Genomic DNA, 17,411 nt, shown 5'->3' on the forward strand with positions numbered 1-17,411 from the left:
AAATATAAACGAAAACTCCAGAGAAAGTATACAGTGCTACAAAAATATGATTACCATTACGAAAAATAAAATCACTGATGTTCTGGAAAAAAAAAAGAGTACAGGAAATCCGTCAGTAGGAAAGAAAACGAGAAAAATATTTAGAACGATCTAAAATGCTTCTCTGCAGAAGATATCATGAGGAATTAAAACGATGAAATTATTCACCGTGATTAATTCTTTGCCGCGTTTCGTGCGTCACTTCCGCCACTTCGAAAGCGCGATATCGTGAATTCGTTTCAAGCTTATTGGAATTAGACACCGATTAAAGGTGGATTTTTAAAGTCGGTTTGTAATTGCACCGTTTATCGATAGCCAGAGAGAAACCACCTTGGAGAAACTCATTTAAATTCCATAGGATCCGACCGGGTTGATAGAACGTAACAACATTTCGTCATCGGTATCGCACACGGCTACGAGATAATGGTACGAGGCATACGATTATCTTTTACGGCCTGTTGTGACAGTTGAGAGAAAAAGAAAGTCCTCAAAGATTGATTCCGCGTTTAATTTCTCCACTTTCCATTTGAATTTTTAACAACATTCGAATACGCTCGCTCCATACTTTGATTATTATCAAATTTAATCCCATAACGCCTCCCCCATTCCTTTTTCTCATTCGATACGATGCTGAATACGATCAAATTGAAACTCTTAATCCTTCAATCTCATTATTCAATTTCAATTCAATTCGAACTTTCGAAACATTCCATCTCCTGATATTATTTACTCAAATATTCGAAATTTCTAAAATTTTAGTATACATAGAATCTGACCAATTTTTAAAAAAGTAAACTTTCTATCTCAATTCTCGATATATCCAAATGCTCAATTTTAATCTTAACTCTTTGATTCGTACTCACTTGGACGCTTGCGCTGTGTCAAAGGCCGTAAAGATAACTTTACAATCTTCGATCAAGCGTATGAGGATATCGTCCTCCGCGCGACATCAGGAAGAACACGCCTATTTAACAGGAAGAGGATCGCCATTTACCAACAGTGGGAATCCCTCGATCCGCGTGGAATACCTCGATTCGATTCAACGATCGTCCCGTCGTAATTACCGTCGGGAAACCAATTTTTCCAATTAAACCGGATTCCGTGCACAGTGGCGCGAGGGCGACGCGGCAAAAAGGGCCAATTTAACGCTTCCGCCGACGAGTCTGGCCGACGAATGTGAAACACGATCTCAATGGGACTTCTCTTCCTCCGCGCGGTGGAAAATCGTTTTAACGGTAAACGCCTGTTAACCGTTCGTCCCCTTTAGGAAATTATCGCGCGCGCGTAAATTGCGGATTCTTGTGGAAATAGTGGAAATTTTGCACGAGGGAAGAGAAGGAAGGAGAAGAGGAATGGAAATGAATGCGAAAAGCCTCTGTGCGTATAAAATTTCAAGGAATCGAAAGGAAGGACGAAAGGAACTCGATTGTTCTCGATAATTTCAAATTATTTTTATAGAAGAATTTCCTTCCTACGAAGATTTCTTAACTACGATCCGTAAATCTATATTGATTTGGCCAAAAGATTGAATCGAAGGAAAAGACGAATAAATAGACAGATAAGGAATTTTTTTATTACGATTCATAAATATAATAATTTGTTGGGAAAAAAATTGGGAAACGTTGAATCGAAAGATTCGAAGACAAATAAGAGAGAAAGAATAACGATAGAGATAAAGATCGCGCAGAATGGGAGAAGAAATGTGCGCAAGGAACTTTTCTACAATCCATAAATGTAATAATTTGTTGGAAAAAGATTGGGAAACGTTGAAACGAAAGATTCGAAGACAAATAAGAGAGAAAGAATAACGATAGAGATAAAGATCGCGCGGAATGAAAGAAGAAATATATGAAAGGAATTTCTCTACTACAATTACGATCCATAATAATAATTTGGCAGCTGTTGGAAAAAGATTCGTAAACGTTCAATCGAAAGATTCGAAGACAAATAAAAGAAATAAATAAAATAACGATAGACGGACAGACAAGAAATATACGGAAGAAATTTCTTTACTACAACTAATCCATAAATGCAATAATAATTTGGCAGCTGTTGGAAAAAGATTGGAAAACGTTGAATCGAAAGATTCGAAGACAAATAAGAGACAAAAAAAAGGATAGAGAGAGATAGACAATTGGACAACGATAGAGACAAGAGATAAAGATCGCGCGGAATGGGAGAAGAAATATAGGAAGGAATTTCTCTGCTACAACTACGATCCATAACAATAATTTGGCAGCTGTTGGAAAAAGATTGGAAAACGTTGGATCGAAAGACAAATAAGAAAGAAAAAATAGACGGACAGACAAGAAATATACGGAAGGAATTTCTCTACTACGATCCATAAGAATAATTTGGCAGCCGTTGGAAAAAGAAAATTGGGAATGGAAAGATTGGAAGACAAATAAAAGAGAAGAAAATAAGGATAGATGGAGAGACAAGAGATAAAGATCGCGCGGAATGGAAAAGAAAGGCGAGGAGGGAAAAGGAGGGCGAAAGCCGGGCAGCAGTTAATGAATACCGTGGTAATCGAACGATTGGGGATCGGCTCGTTAACGAATCGAGCCGCGTTACCCCCCCCCCCTATTTACCACAGTTTCGCGGTAACCGCTCGCCACGATATTTCATCGATATGCCGGCGATCGATATCCATCGTTCGCGATAATTATCGGTGGCCGGCCGTGTAACGTCGGGGCGATACTTTACGGCCGACTTGCGATCGGCCGCGCGCAATTATAGAAGGCTGGTTAATGAATGAAGCAGAAATCAACGCGGCATCTGGTCCGTTTCATAACTCGCGCGCTCGTAATTAATATAATCGGTGGCTGGGATATCGGAATTGACCACCTCTCGCGTGTGCGGGACAACTGCAAAAAAAAGAAAGAAAGAAAGAAAAACTCCTGCGCGTATATCGAATACGATTTTACCGTGATAGTATAATGCATCTGATCGAGAATGTGGAAATTCCTTGTTTAAGTAAGGCTGAAGGAATAGTATTTTTATTTTTTGATCGCACAACAAGCTGTGATAAAACAATGTCTCGTACGAGATTGAATATGAATTGATAAAACATAAATTGGAATTACATTTTAATTCGTCGAGCAATAAGAAATTATAATATTGTGAATTTTCGAGTAGAGTTCTGCATGTACACGTTCCAATATCTGATGGATCGTTTATGCCTGATTGACGTTAAAACTTTTTCTCTCTTCCTTTTTATTCGCCGTATTAATTATAACGAAAAATTCGATTCGATTAAAGAAACTGGTCAAGAGTGGAGATCGATTTGACGGCGAATGTCGTTGAAACGATGTTTATAAGATTTTCTGAATAATTTGATTTATTCCGCGATTGAGCGGGAATTAAACGTTTTCGCCCGGCCGGTTTTCACGCTCCACGGATTAAACAGCGTTCATTAATCGGCGCGTAGTAACCATTTTTGCCTGCGAGGTTTTTGCCTGCTAATCAGCCGTTGGACGATCAGGATAGATCAGAAACAACCCGTGTTGTAAAATATAAATATAGTTGGAGATAACCGATTATTAGGGTAAGATTGATTTTTCCTTCGATATTTCAATGAACTTTTTCTTTTTCTTTCTTTTTAATAATTCCTCGAACAATCAAAAGTTCTTAACAATCCTTATTAAAATAACTTCAATTCGCAAATCTCTGAAACCAAACTTTCGCTTTGTTTATTTTCAAAGTTTGAAAACCAAAAGTGACAGTTTAGTTATCGGCAATTAAGGATACATTAAAAAAGAAAAAAAAGAAAAGACGACCGATTTTAAGCAAAATTCCAAGCCATGCAATCAAGCTAAGTGAGATAACCGCTCGAGTGCAACCCTCGAGTAATCGGCGAGGCGAAAGTGAGCGCGAGTTAAATTATCAACCTCTCGTCGAATCGGATCCCCCCCGGTGTACGCTTCTTAAACGAGACTATCAAGCGGCGGTGTTTTATGCGCCGTTAAGCTTATTTATCCCCGTTTCAATGAAATTCCAAATCGGACGAGTCACGTAGCGAAGGCTTTGGCCGTAAGGGACGTAAACTTGGAATAACGCCACTTAACGTCCCTTAATGCGTCCTTCACGGGGGATTGCCACGTAAAATCCCCCCCTCGAGGAAGGTTACGGATCACCGGGAATAGGCTCTAAAGATGATGACAAGTATATCGCCAATATTCTAATTACGTCGTACGCCGGACACGCCTTGTGAATATTTTTTCGGAAAAAAGAAAAGGAACGATCGATAAATTGATTTCCATCCACGAAATAGATTAATTTACCTATATAATTATAGTGAAAAATTAAATACTTTGAGATATCACGATTTTGTTAAAATTTGTTAAAGAGACATTCGATGAGAGATGATATTCACGATTGAGAAATTACGTTATCGATCATTATCAGATATATCTATTCTTATTACCTTAGCTTTAAAAAGATCTCGTTCTTTAAAATTCTGCAATCATGAGGCAAAACAGGTAACGGATAAAAATAACGAAAAAAAAAAAAAAGAAAAGAAGAGAAAAATAATCATCGAGAAGAGAAGAAATTCCACGAAACGGTAATAAATCGTCGGCGACAATTTCGACAAAAAACACGATGGAAATCTTACGGTAAGTGATTCATCGGCGTCCCTAAAATAGACATGATGCGCCATTCTCATTGGCCAAGATTTCCGCCTTAAATCTTCTTCCCAACTCGTGTTAATTGCCGCTCGTGAAAATCCTGCCAGTAAAGTTTTATTTTTTCCCCCTGTGGATCACGGATCGTGGAGCATACGCGACGCGTTTATTGGATCGTTCAACGAGCGATTTGTCCTCCTTTTATGGCGATGGCGATGGCCAGCCATCGACTGATATTATATCGCGGAGGAAACTCTCAACGACAATTTTTACAGTAACAATATCTCTTTGATTCTTCGATTCAAGAAGAATAAGATTAAGGAGGGAGGGAACCTTCTTCTTTTATCCTTTAGTAATTTTTTTATTCCTAAATGGAACGTAAAATTTTTTATGGAATTGCATTTAATTTTATCATGATGATATTGTTATTCTTGAGATTATTCATCGATAATTACACGAGATAAAAAGAGAAATTTAAAGAAAAAAAAATCCCGACTCGATATTTTCTTCAAACTATTTCATTCCACGTTGAGAGAAAGAGAGAGAGAGATATTCGTATAGAAAAAAATATTCGCCAAAGTGTAGACCATTCTCGATATTACTGTAATAAAACTATGATGTATTAAAGCTAAGAAATCTTAAACGATATTAATTATCACGCTCGAATCGCGAATCAGTCGAAGAATCATAAATTAAACTTCCAACAATAAAACTTCGTTCGATCATGAACAATCGATCTACGTCTCGGATCGAAAATAAAATCCAATGAAATAAAACGACATTAAACGAATGACACGCTGCAAGTTGATTTAAAACGGAGAAACCAGAGAAAATTACGAGTGGAAAAGGAAGAAAAAAAAAGAAAAAGAACTTCGACCGTTATGGGAATGCGGTATATAAATCATCAGATTTTTTCTCTTTTCTTTTTTTCTTAAAGACTTAAAGTAAAATAATTAACAATGACCGTTTGGTAACAAATTGTTATTACGCTATCTGTATAGAGTTATAAAATGTTATTATTTGTTGCGAAATAAATGCTCCGGCCATTATTAGCAAACCACCACGCGCACGATTAAATTCGACTCTCATAAATATGCATGCTACCACCAATCCCCGAATGTTATTATCGAGCAGTATTTTTTCACAATTAGAAATTCAAATTGACACATGAAACGATATAGGAAACTGTGTTGTGCGTACGTGTTGCGTTCGAACTATCGAGTAAGTAATGAAAATGAAAAACGGGCGAAGGAAGGCGAGGAGGAAGGAGGAGATACGATGACTCGTTTTTGCGCCTCTTGCGGTGGCATCGGTACACTCGCTTTTGATGATAATAGGCGGTTATAGGGAGGGATAAGTCATATCAGAGAGTTTACGATATAGAGGGGGAGACACGCTGAATTAAAGTATCAAGTAGCTGCATCGATTGATATATCGATATATCCCAAGGCTGTATCCTATTTTTCTTGATTGAGGGATATTACAGACGATATTATCTAAAAACTATTACTTTTTTTTTTCTCCCTTCTAAGTATAATTTACCGTTGAAAAAAATTGCAAGATATAGCGATTAATTATTAGAATTAATTCGTAATAAATGTATTATTATTTGTTCGATATGCATAAATTCGAAAAGAAAAGAGAAAAAAATTAAAAAAATTTATCTTCCAGCTTGAAACTTAATTTAAATTCATAACCTTTGTATATTTTTAAGATATCGCAAGATAATCTAAAGATATCGGTATAAATAAATTCATCGAAGGGGCATTTATCAGAAATTTGAGAACGAGACAACTTCGAACGAAATTAATCTGGCCGTGTTATACGAGTGACAAATTACCTGCATAAGTAGAACCGAGTCGGGGCCGATCCATCCTGATCCATAATACGCTGTCACCTATCCTTCTTCCGAGCCAATCTTCCAGAAAATGAAACCGAACCATTTTCAATCATTCTCAAATTTCTTGTCTCTCTTTTCCAAGTCTCAACGATCGAAGGCCGAAAGAGAGAAACGGCGTCGGATATTATTTATTAAACCGAACTTTTAAACACTTTATAAAACGAAAATTTCAAAATTATACTCGCGAATAATAAATATACACAATTTCTTTCAAATATCCAGAATTCGAGTAATCAAAGCCCCGCCGAAAATAAAAAGAAAATCCCCTCCTCCTTTCAACAAATATTCTCCTTCTTCGCGACCGGAAGTTTTTACGCGTTTCAGCGCGTAAATGGCGGCACCATTCGCGCTCAAAGAGAGAGAGAGAGAGAGAGAGAGGGCTGGTCGTAGGTGAAACTCCTTCCACTCTTCTGGTTCCATTCATACCGCGCTGCATCGGCGAACGATAAGTAAAGGGTCGGGACACCCTCGGTGCAGTTGGTAGCGGCGCGGTTTGAAACGAGACGGATGGATGTATATAGGTGGGGCAGAGGTTGCAGAAGAGAGAGAGAAAGCGAAAGAGAGAAGGAACGTAGCGAGACTTGGAACAAGTGCAGGTCTCTCTCTCTCTCTCTCGACTGCAGGCGGGCAGACAGGTTGTCCAGATTCCACGGAAGGTCGTTTGCTTTGCTTACCGCGGGTCGCGACAGACAGACTCGAACCGCCGCCGCCACTTCGGCCATACTTTGCCAAGACAGTGAAGAGAGAGAGAGAGAAAGAGAGAGGTGACACGTGCACGCACACGCGTGAACGAGCGTTCACGCGCCGATACTTATTGGCTGCCTTTTGTGAATCTACGTGTGTGTATATATATATATATATATATTGATTGTGGAGATGGATACACTTGGTGCGGTTTCCATTTGAGAAAACACGCGAATTGTTGGCAAAAGTAAACGGAGTAAAGAGGATCGATGAAAATTCATCGTATTCAAATGCTCTCCAGTTGAGAGTTTTTTTTTTTTTAAACGAACGACTCGATTTCTGGATATACAAATGAATATATTAGATATCGTTCAAGAAGCCGAGAAGATTTTAAATAGAAGAATTTTTTATCTTTGAATAGAATCAGAGATCAAACACGCTTCTGAAATGCGCAATCAACGATCCGAATCCTCCTCCACACCCCATTCTCTTCTACCATCCTGATTTTTCTCGACAACAACCATACACCAGTGAAAAAACGTCGGACAAACGTTGTGTACCACGTTCATCCCCAAAACGGGGAACAAAAAGAGGGGGAGGAGGGAGGTCACGGTCTGGAAGAAAAGGAGGAGGAGGAAAGAGAAGAGATGGAAACGTATTTCATTCTGCTGCTCATCGAGAGAGCACAATCGAGGTAAAGAGGAGGGGAGAGGAAGAAGGAAGGGGAGACGTCCAGACGGATCCAACGGTCGGTCAGGTTTCTCTTTTTCACGCGTTCGCATTTTGAACGACAGCCACGAAGGGAGCACAATCGGTCGGAATTAGCGAGCGCTTGTGCTATCTCGCTCGATTGTTCGTCGCGGCCGCCTTACGTACGAGCGCTCAACACGGACGTGGCGAACGCGGCTCGTATCGCGGCTTCGTGTTATCCCAGCTGTTTTTCTTACGTCACACCGTGTCAGAGGACCGACTTTTTGATTTACGAACCTTTCTTTCATCCTTGTCCGTTCCCCGTCTCCCTCAACGCGATTCCCTTTATCGTTCCACTCTCTCAACCGCGATCTCCGAGAATGCACCGAGAAAAGGGGCGTGGAAACGTGGTTTTTAGCTTGCTAAAAGGGATTATTCGATTATTATTTTCGGTGGAATGCTTGTGAAAAATTAAGTTCAACGGATGTTATTTCCGTATTTAATATCCAATAGTTGGATACTGTTCGATGAATAATTTCATGTGAGAATATTCATGCGGAGAATGGAAATTCAAGCCTCTTAAAAATGTACAAATTAACATAACACCTCGAGCGTAATCTTCGAAAATAATCCCCAACAGTCTCGATGATTCGCACCAGTCTCTCTCTCCTCGCAATCTTAATTACACGTTTCAGAATTATTAAGAGCAATGAAACGGGTTTAACACCGTCCCATTAACAGCGGCTCACGGCTGAGAGGGTTAACAATATTTCAAACGCGTGCTTCCTGGACGGACGACAGAATAACTCATAAGCGAGGGGTTATCGAGGCGTGATCGGGAGGGATCGTACGTCCACGGATGTGATCCAACGTGATCGGAGTGAAACTAGAGCCCCCCGTCGCATCGATCAACACGTCGATTTGCATGTCCAACGACACGGATAACACCAGCGCCAGGCCAGAGAAATCGAGACAAACTATCGGGCGATTTTGATTTAGAACAGAGTTGCAAAAGTCGTTCGCTTTCCACTGATTAAACGACCGAGGGAAAGGGGGAGAGAAAAAAAAAAGAGATTATTAAATCACGACTCCGGCGTATACAGCGAGCCAGACATCGTAGCCAGTAATACGAACGTGTAATTTAAGTAACAGTGAATGGAAACGATCGTAAGAGACACGACGAGTGGACGTCGAAATGGATAAATGGTAATTTGGAACGTCGTGGTAAAAGGATTGGAAACAGGGAGAGGGAGAAACGCGTTGGAAATCCTTCGATCGGATAGATTTAATTAGCGATAAATTCTAGACGACTTTAAGCCCCCTTTCCCAAGAATTATCCTACGATTTCTAGGAAAATATACTTTTAATTCAACGGTGAAGAGAAGTCAACGTACTCTCAAAGTAAAAATTTCCAATTTTCCACGAGTACAAGTATTCATTTTCTCTCTCGATACGAATTAACCCTGACTTATTAACGTGGAAGGAGATTTCGAACCAGATTTCAAAAGAGCCTCCAAGAGGAAGAAGTAAAAGAAGAAGAAGAAGGAAGAGAAGATCCTTGTAAATATTTCTCGCAATTTACATTAACGCCGATCTTGTTGGCGTGCGCGCTTATAAAATACGCGGCCGGCATTTCCCTTCCTGATTTACACACTCGTGGACCGGATACTCGTCGTTCTCTCGGATAAGACGCGCGGCCATACCACTTTTACACCGCTCCTTGTCCACAAGTTGTTCCATCGATGAGTATTGGTATTTCGAGAGTTATGTCGCGGCGATACGATAACGTGTACGCATCGTGCTCGTGCTCGTTTCGCGGGGGATGGGATGGGGCGGGATCTAGGTAGCGGCTCGTGTTCCTTGCCAGTTTCGTTGCGAGCGAGCCAGCCTTTCCTTTCTTCTCTTTCCTTCTTTTTCGCGTTAATGCATCGTCCGACATGTTCGGACGAGAAGGCGTTTGTTGGAAAATAGAAAAGAGGAGAGCCGAGCTAGTTTGGATAATTTGTTTTGGAAAATAGAAAAGAGGAGAGCCGAGCTAGTTTGGATAATTTGTTTTGGAAAATAGAAAAGAGGAGAGCCGAGCTAGTTTGGATAATTTGTTTTGGAAAACAAAAAAGAGGAGAGCCGAGCTAGTTTGGATAATTTGTTTTGGAAAATAGAAAAGAGGAGAGCAGAAATAGTTTGGATAATTTGTTTTCGAAAATAGAAAAGAGGAGAGCCGAGCTAGTTTGGATAATTTGTTTTGGAAAATAGAAAAGAGAAGAGTCGAGATAGTTTGGATAATTTGTTTTCGAAAATAGAAAAGAGGAGAGCCGAGGTAGTTTGGATAATTTGTTTTGGAAAACAGAGCAATTTTTTGATATTCGAATTTTGTTTCTAGAAATAATTCTTCCCAACGAAGCTTCATTAAGGGGTGAGAGATGTTTCGAGTTTGAATATTGCACGATTATTATTATTGAAATGAATTTTTCAACGACCATTCTTGAAGCGCAAAGGATGATAAATATCTCGAACAACGCGAGTGAACGATTTTGCACGAGGCGGCGATCGATCATCCCCGATGGATTTCGCGAAAAGGACACGCGTTCTTAAATGGCGAGCATGCCGTAGGAAGATAGGAGAAAAGGAAGCTGACCGGAGTTAAGCCCATTTATCGTGCTGCGCAGCGTGCTTTCAATGAGAATCGGAGCTTGGTGGACGAGGACGGAACAGGAAAACCGGGAAAGAGACAGAAAACGCTCGGCGGAGAAAGAAGAGAGAGAGAGAGAGAGAGAGAAATGTGCCGTAAGAAGAGGGACACGAGACGTGTGAAAGAGAGCAAAACGAAGAGGGAGCGAGAGAGAGAAAGAGAGAACGTACAAAACTCGAAGGAGAAGGACAGTGTCGTGCGAGAGTCGAAAAGGATTGGACGAAGATGCGAGAACGAGGGAGAAAAAGAGAGAGAGAGAGAGAGAGCAAGAGTAGCCTGGTCTCGTTGGTACACGAGCGTGTTACACTCGTCGTCCCACTCGAGGGAAAGAGACAACGAGGGAGAGAAGAAGTGAAAGAGACAGTGGGAGGGAGAAAAAGAGAGTAGAGCGGAGACAGGGCGTGGTCCAGCCTTGCTCTTACTTATAATTATATTTATTCGCGCAACGTACGCGGGTATAACGATTGATATACGATCGCGTCGAGGTCTCGCCATGACCGCGACGTGGCCGCGTTCGTTCGAAGACGTGGATCGAAAGGAAAAAGAAAAAGGAGGAGGAGGAGGAAGAGGGGAGAGGGGCTACCATTTTGGCGGTTTAAGTTTCACGAACATGGACGGAGCGAAAAACTTTTGCAAAGATCGTCGAGATTTTTTACGAAAGATAACGCACATCTTTTTTTTTTTTTTTTAAGTATCCATCACTTTCTACTTTTAACGACGTCGTTAAAATTTTGAGAAGAAACTCGTAACCTAAGCACGTTTCTAAAAAAAAAAAAAAAAAACGATGGCCTTCGTCGTGCTGAAATCTGTGTTAAAATTCGGTGTCGCGATGATTAAAAAATTTGCCATTTTAATAATCGTGGACGCGTGTCTTGAGCAGAGTTTTCAAAAACTTTTTGCTTCGAGGCGAATCGTTGAAAAGTCGCTACGATTAAAAACTTTGCCATTGTAATAATAATAATAATAATAATCGTGGAGCTCTTTTGAGGAGAGTTTTAAAACAGTTTCGTCTCCGAGGTGTCGCGATGGCGCATTCAGCCATAGTTGTCACGTTGGAATTTAATGGAGGCGGCGCGAAACGGGGTCCCCGGGGACCGATGCTCGAACCCTCTACAGAAAAACACGAAAAGGCTTCGAGAGGGAGGCGCGCGCGATGCGAGGTATTCACGTGGATGCTCGTAAAAATCCCTGGACACTGTTACCGGCCAGATAACGACCGCCTTGACCTTTCCGTAGATTTTTTGATTTATCGCCACGCGACTTGACGCGGGGAGGCCGATCGAAGGATACCGCCTTCGGCCATCACGATATCTCCATCTCCGTTTTCTCCGTTCCACACTTTGAAAAGCATTAATTATTACTCGATAACCTATCTAACGGGGGAAAACGCGCCTTTTTTAAATCGACCTTTTTTACAGAAAAGCGAGAAAAATTATATCTTTCTCGCGAGAAAGATTCTTTCTTATTCGACACGCGATCCATTCATCAACCTTCCCCTCCCCTTGAGTATAATCTACTCAACGAAACGTCGCGCCAATCGGGGGCGTCTTTCCCTTGGAAATCTCACGTTTTTCCAATCTCTCTCTTCTTATCTTCCCCTCGAAATGAAATTAAGACCGTAATTTACCACGGCCGTTGCTATCGTCTCGTATCGAGCACGCGCGTAAGCGATAAAAACGAAACAGTTTCAGCTCGTTTTCGAACTTTCTCTGGACGCGACGCGAGCAGGAGACGCTCCGTCCTCCCGATATGCAAATCGAGCTCGTATAGCTAGAATTCTTTCCTGCTACTCGAATCGGACTTCGTAAAGCGAGCGAGGAAGGAAGGAATTTCGTGTTTTTCTCGATTAGACCGTAAATCAATCGTCGGCCGATAATGGGGGGGAGGAGGGGGAGGGGGATTTTTAAACGACACGCGGTCGAGAGATACGCGGCAGTGACGCTTATCGATCGAACGGGAGCGGACAGGCGACACGGTTTTGCTCGTTCGAGCGTAAATTCGTCGTTTCGCGCCATGTACATCCACCGTGAAAAAGCGATGATCGCTTAAACGACACGCGCGGTTCGACATTTACAATTTTCTTTCTTCATCTTCCAGATTCGTTTTTAAAATAAATCTAAAGAAAAAAACGCAATCGTGAAATTCGTAGAATATTTTCACGCGCCTCCTCGTCACGGAATAATCTTAAGTGAAACCATTCGCGAAATTATTAGCTCGAGTTTCTCATCCACCCACATAAACAATTCGAAGCTAGATCTCATCCTCAGACTCTCCTTAAACTTAAGACACCTTCATTGCCTTTTTCACCTCGAGGTGATATCCATAAACCACCTCGAAACTTTCCAATTTAGATTGGAGAGGCTGGTTGCAATATCCCATCGCTAGTCCTAGACGATTTCTACGCACTGCGTAGCCCAACTGCGCGCGCGACGTAGTGCAACGCGGAGGGAAGGGGGAGGGGGGAAAAAAAACGCCAAGAATTCCGCTCTCCCCGGGCACGAGAACGATTCTCTCCTCGGACGAGGATCGCCGATAGGCCGCCGCTGCTTTTCAACGAACTCGTTTTTCTACCGGCTACCGGCGACCAACCATGGAGCGGATGGAGCATGGCCAGGCGTGTCGCGTTGGCCGGGCATACCTTCCTTCCTTCGAGAAAGGAAGGCAGAAAGGGCCCGGGGAGAAAGTGGACCGAGGAAAGGCGAGGAGGTGAAGGGATCCGTTCCAGCTGGATCACTCATATACAAATTATGGTAATGACCGATCGATTCCCTCCTTCCTTCCTTTGGTCGATTCGACGAGGAGGCCCTTTCGTCCAATTGCCCACGTGCAACGACAGATACATTATTTTGATCCGACGGGGAAAGCGCGAACTCACCTTTGTGAAACGGATCTCGGCTACGAGGGTCCCCTTTCTTAGGGGAGGAGGGGAGAGATTTCGCAGGGAAGCGAAAGATCAGTTCCAATCTTTTCTTAGCGAAGTACGATTCGTATTCTTCGAGTTCAATTCGATTAATTATAAATCGTACATGATTTATAATTAATATTTTTACGTATCTAAACATCTAGGAAGAGGTTAAAATCCAACGAATAATTTTACTGTGTTATCATTAACTTATAATAATAAAACATTTTAAAAATGAGAGAAATCTCGGAGATGTATATAATCCATCGCGATAACGATCTTTGTTGCTATCAGCAGATACACAAGCGAACATCGGCAAATGGGATAAATATTCAAAGAGGATTTCACGTTTGAATTCGTGACTCGGGGAGAGGGGTCGCGAATTGTCCGGAGCCGAGCCGCGGGCGATCTTTGATATTTTAATCCGTCGCTCCTTCGAGTTGTGGAACGTCGTGGCGCGTTTCTTAAACGCGATACGACATTTGGACGTGGCGCGCCGTTTTATTTTCTCGCCAGAGGATTTTGTATCACGCGCGTGATACGAAAAAGGTTTGACGCAGATAACCGGCACGATATAACGGATCGTCGTCGTCCGAAAAGATGGATTCGAAATTCGTTTCGACGAACCGATACTCGCGTGAAAAGACGACGCATCGATGACGCATTTCATTTCCGCTCGATCATGATATACGTTGTGATTTGTTATTCATTTTTCTTCTCTGTCGCGAGCCTCGAAATCGTTGTATTCAATTTGGAAAAGAGAGTATGGAAAGATATTGCTAAAGGTTGATAATTTTTGCCATTTTTGGCCATGATTCTTTTCGATTTGTAATTTTATTGTATATTTTGCAAATAGAAAATTATTTATAAAGACAAATAAAATTTTAATCAAAACATTTGAATCAAAATTCGATACAAATATTTGCATTAATTTAATTATCTCGTTTATATTTGAGCTTCTACGAAATCGTTCTATTCTCTATCCATTCAACTGATTTATATAATCACGGTGGCGCGATTCTCCAACATAAAGTGTGGAACGATTTAAATTTCGCGCGTGAAACAGTTCCGTGTATATTTCGAGCAAAGATCGAGATATCGGTTATCTCATTGCCTTGATATTCATGGGACAATGTACTTATTTGTCCCAGCTTAATTCAACAGTTTGCTCGCACGAGTTCGGATTCAAAGCTGCGATGCAAAGCCTCATGAATATTTATTATACCGTGAAGTTGAATCGAGGCGAGTAAACCGCGTGGATACCGCGATTAGAAATCGGAGGATTTTCGATTTGCACATCCGTGTGGATCGAAAAGAGGAGCGCGTGAATAAGAAAATGAGCAAGCGTTTTTAATTTCTCTTTGATCATTTTTCGTTTAAACGGGCAACCGAAATTTGCATAATTCGATAAGCGGGGACGGCGAATTTGAGGCGTGCGAGATTAAAGCGCGTTCGATTAAATTGCGAGGAGGAGATGGAATATTATTATATTTTGTAATTTTTGTTACGCGCCTGTGATTATTTCAACTGGATAATTAGATGGTAAGACGTCGGTTTTAACAGGTTACGAGACGCGGCTGTCAACTTCTCGCCGTTGGACGAGGAGAGAGATCGCTATTATTTCGTGTTTGTTATCGTAATCATGTCATTACGGACAGAGAGAGAAAAAAAGGAGAGGAAAATTAACACATTTATTTACGCGTGAGAACGCATTCTTTTCGTTTCGTCGAATTATGATAATATAATCGCTTGGATCTCTCTGGAAAATTCTGGAGCATCTTTTCAACTAATCTAATATTTCTAACCTAATTAATCTTCGATTAATTGAAAAATTAAAATTAGATCGATCGAACCGATACGATGTGTTTATCATTCAACATCTTCGATAAAAGTATAAATTAAAATAAAGAAACGAATACGAACGCATTCCATTTCATCGTATTTTAAAATTTTTTTTCTACTTACTCTGTCCAGCAATATCTTGATCTCTAATAATCGTAAAAAAAAAAAAAAAAAACAGTTATACATTCCACACCAATTTTATCTCCGCACGAGCAAATTTAAAAATATAAATTCAACGTTAATTGAGCAAAAAATCGATATTCTACCGATAAATAACATCCTTGACATCCTGTTCTACGACAGCTCAATTTATCAATCAAAGGTCGGGTTTAAATATCCCGCCATTTTATCTCTCTTTCTACTCTGATGGAATCAGGATGTGAAACAGATAGGAAAGTTTTCACCTGAGACCGCTCACTTCGTTATGAGAGAAAGAGAGAAAAAAATCGAGGAAAAAAAAATCGCACGTGCCTCGATCGGCCCGCCAGGTTTATCGCGTGAAATTACGCGTCGCACGTGCGCTCGAATGGCCAATAGTGAAAAGGTCGCGTTGAGCCGGCGATGACTAAGAAATGGGAAAAAAGTCTCGAGCGCGGATGATTTCGAAATATTTTGCGATAAAAATCGTTGATATACTGGCCAGGAGACCTTTGGAAAACCGTGTGATACCGCGTGTTACATGCCTGGATCTATGATATCGATTAAAATACCATTTCATTACCTAGAAATGATTGGATTTAATTGATCTTCTTAATTTTTTTTTTCAATGATGAATCCTGTTGCTACTAGATTGCATATTGATTAAATTTTATGAACATTAAATTCAGTGGACGGTTTTTTCAATTTCAAGAATCAAAGATACGAGAAGATGACTTAAAATATGGTTTGAGGAAAATATTCTTAATTAAATGGATTTTGGATCTGAGTAATTTATAATTGCGCGGGAGAGAGTTGTTCTCGAGGATATTATATTTTCACTTGTATTTAAACTGATATATTTAAAGTATAATATATTTGGACCTAATAATTTTTTAATTATATCTATCACGCCTCCCTATTATCACAATGATCATCAATGTTGATCCCAAAAGTAAATTAATTTGCCGAAAAAACACGATCCAATATTTCTCGACCGTCAATACGTCTCGATAATTCTTTCGAAGATGTCATAAATTAAATTATTCTTGGCAAACGAAAAATCGCGCAAAACAAATGTTCCCCAGCACGCGATTGCAAATCATCAGATCGATTATCACGGTGCGTGCAACCGAACGACAAACAAGGGGTTTCGTGCCGGCCAATGGTATAGACGGTATCGTACTATAATCTGTTCCACGTTGTCAATATTTAACAGAGGTCCGCAGATTTATCTGCGCATGCCTGCCACGCTCGCTACACTTCACAATCGTACGAAACGACGCGATCGTTTCTTATTCGTTCTTTTCTCTCCGTTCTCTTTTTTCTCTTTCCATTTTTCTCTTTTTCTTTTATTTTTGAAACTATATTTTTCTCGCAACGTGGAGAACCGTGCTAAAGGGATACGGATAACGCAAATGGATAAGGACGAGCGTACCGGTTATCAGATGACGACAGAGGACAAAAAATGCACATGATGTAATGCAGATTGTATTGAACGTGCATATATAGATTGATATACGGCGATAACGCGAACGTTGGTAGCGAGGAGAAGGCCATTAAAGAAACAAATAGCGAAGGGTGTGCTTGGAATGAAGGAAGAGGCGTGTAAAATGGGCCGGGACAGGTAAATCGTACAAAGAAAATAGATAACATACCGCGAGAGATGTTTTCGAACGTAACCTTTCCATTTCTCCTTTTCACTTTTTGTATGATCAATCGTAGCGCCAAATGTTATTGGGACCTTTCGTTGCTTAAGAAAATTCCTCGGTTGACTCTCCTTTTCGTCTTGGAGTCGTGAAAAATGTAGAAAGAAAAAACGTAGAACGACTTAACCTGAAAAACAGAAACATCGTATTAGCGAATGGACAATTGAAAACATTGAGACGATAAAAATTAGAATAA

At 40.6% G+C, this 17,411-nt stretch overlaps 2 protein-coding genes across 12 annotated transcripts in view; one reads left to right on the forward strand and one right to left on the reverse strand.

Moving 5' to 3' along the window:
* Positions 1–17,411, reverse strand: part of LOC100578665 — a 76,200-nt gene that overhangs the window by 47,055 nt on the left and 11,734 nt on the right. For all 7 annotated transcript variants that reach the window (XM_026440938.1, XM_026440937.1, XM_026440943.1 and 4 more), the window contains exon 2: positions 17,165–17,342. The gene's annotated coding sequence lies outside the window, so the exon portion shown is untranslated. The remainder of the gene's footprint in view (positions 1–17,164; positions 17,343–17,411) is intronic.
* Positions 1–17,411, forward strand: part of LOC411079 (protein grainyhead) — a 133,826-nt gene that overhangs the window by 30,049 nt on the left and 86,366 nt on the right. The window lies entirely within an intron of this gene.

This window comes from Apis mellifera, linkage group LG5 (genome assembly GCF_003254395.2).
Source record: "Apis mellifera strain DH4 linkage group LG5, Amel_HAv3.1, whole genome shotgun sequence".
In the NCBI taxonomy this organism is placed as follows: Eukaryota; Metazoa; Arthropoda; class Insecta; order Hymenoptera; family Apidae; genus Apis; species Apis mellifera.